Source organism: Gossypium arboreum, chromosome 4, assembly GCF_025698485.1.
Source record: "Gossypium arboreum isolate Shixiya-1 chromosome 4, ASM2569848v2, whole genome shotgun sequence".
In the NCBI taxonomy this organism is placed as follows: domain Eukaryota; kingdom Viridiplantae; phylum Streptophyta; class Magnoliopsida; order Malvales; family Malvaceae; genus Gossypium; species Gossypium arboreum.
In genome coordinates this window covers 29984071-29988794 of record NC_069073.1, presented here as the reverse complement: position 1 = coordinate 29988794, position 4724 = coordinate 29984071, and positions in this window count along the sequence as shown.

The window sequence follows — 4724 nt, the reverse complement described above, 5'->3', positions numbered from 1 at the left end:
CGAGAATGCATTTCTTGAAGTAAGCTGTGATGTAAACGCTCAAGATGGATGAATGATGAGATAAAGCTGTATGTTGGCATTTTGGAAATCCGAGAGTTTGTGACTCTCGTCGAGCGAGCGATGCAAAGCCGAGGAGTTTAGTATGGAGAAAAGGAAAGCGGAGCGGGAGCAAGGGAGTTTCAGTAAGAGGTATTCGGAAGCCCTTCCAACATCATCAAAGAAACTTAGAGATGGCTTAGGCCGATCTAGAGACACCGGGCTTTTCTAGACGAGATCGCGATCGACCCCTGTGACCACACGAATCACTTGATCGCCCGATGAGTGGGAATGATCGACGAGAGAGGACGGAGTGCGATTGTGGCAAATGGCATTTTGAAGTGTAGATTCCGTGACCGCTCTGTTACAAGTGTGGATCAGTTGACCACTTCATTAAAGATTGCCCGAGGTTGTCCGAATGAATGTAGATCGGAGTGGGAAGCCGGTACTACCACTTTGCTCGAGGTAGACCATCCGGAAATACGGGCAAGGCTAGTGGTGGTCGAGAGGATCTAGAGATGTCGCGACCAGATCCGAGGCTCGCGCTCAGCTAGGACTTATGCTATCTGCGCGACGCGAGGATGCCTCCTCGCCGGACGTTATTACTGGTACTTTCACTCTCTTTGATACTAATGTGATTGCTTTGATTGACCTGGTTCTACTCATTCTTATATATGCGAAACCTTAGCATCCAAGAAGACTTTACCTATTGAGTCTCTTGAGTTCGTAATTCGGTGTCAAATCCTTTGGGTCGTTATATCTTTGGTCGACAAAGTGTGTAAGAAATGCCCCTAGTAATTGAGGTACATTGCTTTCCGCGGACTTGATGCTTTTGCCGTTCGATGAATTTGATGTTATTCTTGGGTTGGATTGGTTGACCGTGCATGATGCGGTTGTGAATTGCAAAAGCAAGACTATTGATTTGAGATGCGCAAACAACGAGATGATCCGAGTTGAGTCTCTGAACTTGAAGGGTTGCCGGTTGTAATATCATCAATGTTGGCCCGAAATATGTAAGAAAAGGGTGTGAAGCATACCTTGCGTATATACTTGATGATAAGGAGTTAGGAATAGAACCCAAATCTGTGCTTGGTTTGTGAATACCGGACGTTTTCCCAAGAATTGCCGGGTTTGCCACTGTTCGGGAGATAGAGTTTGGCATTGAGCTTGTACAGGACCACACCGATTTCGATAGCTCCATATCGTATGGCACCAACGGAATTAAAGGAGTTGAAAGCTCGGTTGCAAGAGTTGATGGATAGAGGTTTTGCTCGCCGAGTTTTTCACCTTGGGGTGCACCAAAGGTGTTGTTTGTGAAAAGAAGGACGGAACCATGAGGTTGTGCATCGACTATCGTCGACAATAAAGTGACAATAAAGAACAAGTATCCGTTACCACGTATCGATGATTTGTTCGATCAAGCTGAAGGAGCCTCGGTGTTCTCAAAAATAGATTTGAGATCGGGCTATTATCGATTCTGAATCGAGATTCGGACATACCCAAAACCGCCTTGAGCGAGATATGGTCACTCGAGTTCTTAGTGATGCCGTTTGGGCTCACTAATGCCCTGCGGTATTTATGGATTTGATGAATCGGATCTTGGATCATATTTGGATCGGTTCGTAGTTGTGTTCATCGGCGACATCTTGGTCTATTCAAGAGATGAGACCGAACATGCGGAGCACCGAGATTAGTGTTGCAAATTTTACGGGATAAGCGGTTATATGCTAAGTTTAGCAAGTGTGAGTTCGGTTAAGAGGTTAGCTTCTTGGGTCACGTGGTATCTCGTGATCGGGTATTCGAGTCGACCAAGCAAAATTTCAGCCATACTCAACTGAAACCTCCAAGAAATATTCTTGAGGTTCGAGCTTTTTGGGACTTGCGGTTACTACCGACGGTTTGTAAAAGGATTCTCGATGATAGCCACACCCATGACGAAACCGCTTGAAAAGATGTCAAGTTTGAATGGACGGAAAAGTGTCGGAAAAGTTTTGACCAATTGAAAACTCATTTGACGGAAGCTCCAAGTACTAGTACGACCGAATCGGCAAAGAGTTTGTCATCTATAGTGGCGCCTCCCTACTTGGGTTAGGTTGCGTATTGATGCAAGAAGGTCGAGTTGTGGCCTATCGTCGAGACAATTAAAGCCACATGAGAAAAATTATCCGACCCATGATCTCGAATTGGTCGCCATCGTATTCGCCTTAAAGATATGGCGACATTACTTATTTGGTGAGAAGTGCCATGTGTATTCGGATCACAAAAGTCTCAAATATTTGATGACTCAAAGAGACTTAAATCTGCGACAAAGACGTTGGCTCGAGTGTTAAAGGATTATGAGTGGTCATTGACTATCACCCGGAAAGGCTAATGTGGTTGCGGATGCCTTAAGCGAAATCCTTTGTTTGCTTCTGACGATGAATGTACACTTGTCTATCCTACCCGACAATGTGTTAGTAGCGAATTAAAGGCCAAACCATTGTTGACTCATCAAATTCGTGAAGCTCGGAAAATTGATGAGGAGTTGCGTGCAAAACGGGCTGAGTGTGTTACGAACAAGGAATCGGAGTTTCAAATTGATGATGACGATTGTTTGAGGTTCGAAGTCGTTTGTGTGTTCCAAAGAATTGAACTTATTTCGATAATTCGAGCGAAGCTCATTGTAGCGAATGGCAATCCACCCGGAGTACGAAGATGTACAATGAGTTGAAACGTCGGTTTTGGTGGCATGGTATGAAACGAGACATCTCCGACTTTGTTGCAAGATGTTTAATATGTCAACAAGTGAAAGCGGAGCATCAAGTGCCTTGAGGTTACTTGACCGATCACGATACCCGAGTGGAAATGGGATCGAGTCACAATGGACTTTGTGTCCGGACCGCCGTTGTCAACAAGTAAGAAGGATGCAATTTGGGTTATTATTGATAGACCGACTAAGTCGGCTCACTTTATCCTCATGCGTATGGATTTTTCATTGGATAAACTAGCTGAATTATACGTTTCTCAGTTGTGAGATTACACGGTACCGATTTACATTGTGTCGGATAGAGATCCGAGGTTCACCTCGCGATTTTGGAAGAAATTACAAGAAGCATTGGGCACCAAGTTGCATTTCAGACCGCCTTTCACCCCAAACCGATGGTCAATCCGAGCGTATAATTCGGATACTTGAGGATATGTTGAGATGTTGCATCCTCGAGTTCGATGGTTCGTGGGAGCGGTACCTACCTTTGATTGAATTAAGCACAACAATAGTTTTCAATCAAGTATTAAGATGGCGCCTTACGAGGCTTTGTGCGGGCGTAAATGCCGTACACCATTGTTTTGGACCGAGCTCGGTGAGAACAAAATTTTGGAGTGGATTTGATTAAAGATCTTTGAATGAGAAAGTAAAAGTAATCCGTGAAAATCAAGATAGCCTCCGATCGTCGAAAATCGTATGCGGTTTGAAACGAAAGGACATTGAGTATCGGTGGGAGATAAAGTGTTTCTTAAAGTTTCGTGGAAAAAGATACTCGATTCGCCCGTAAGGGCAAGTTGAGCCCGAGATTCATTGGGCGTCTGAAATCTCCGAACGAGTTGGCCCGATTATGTATCGTTTGATCTTGCCCCGAACTTGGAAAGATTCACAACGTCTTCCATGTTTCAATGCTTCGACGCTATAGATCTGATCCGTCGCACGTAATTAGTCCATCAGAGGTTGAAATTCAAGCCGATATGAGTTATGAAGAAGAACCGATTCGTATCCTAGCTCGTGAAATGAAAGAGTTGCGAAACAAAAGGGTTCCGCTAGTGAAAGTGTTATGGCTCAAACACGGGATAGAAGAAGCTACTTGGGAACCCGAGAACTCTATGAAAGAGCAATATCCAAACCTATTTACGGTAAGATTTTCGGGACGAAAATTTCTAAAGTGGGGGAGAGTTGTGACAGCCTTAAAACGACCCTAGTCGAAATGTGGTTTCGGGACCACAAAACCAAGGCATAAAAATAATTTAATATTTATTTTATTGCCTATAATGTGTGTTAACTCATGTGTGATATTTTTATGCTTTGATTTAGAATTATAGATGTGAATTTCACTAGAAAGGACCTAGTAATAAACTTTGAAAGTATGAGGGAAATGTGTGATGACTAATTAAAGGATGCATGCAAAACAATGGACTTGCATGTCAAATTTCCCCCATAGCTAGTGGCCGGCCATGACAAGGATTTATGGGCAAAAATCATGTCATGAAACATGTTTAGTAAATGGGTTATGATGGAAAGAATAAAATAAGGGTTATGGAATAAACAATTAATGTTAGTAGATGAGAAACAAAAAAAAGTGTCCATCTTCCTCCATAGCTTGGCGAATGTCCTAAAGGAAGAAAGAAAAATTTTGTTCATCTCTTTTCACTCTCTTGTTGGCCGAAAATACTAAGGTTAAGGAAGGAGTTTTGCTTCATACTTGGTTTGGAAGAGGATTAGGAAGAGGTTGGCTAAACTTGCATCAAGATTAAGGTATGTTTGAGGTTCATGCATGTTTTTAGTTGCTAGCTTAATGTTCTTGTTAGCCCATGGTTCAAATCCTTGTTATGTCATGGGAATGAAATTCGCCAAAGTGAATGTGGTGTTAATGCCATTGCATGTTAAATAACAAGCTTGAAAGTGATACATGTGATGGAGGATTGAAGATTCTTAGATTTTC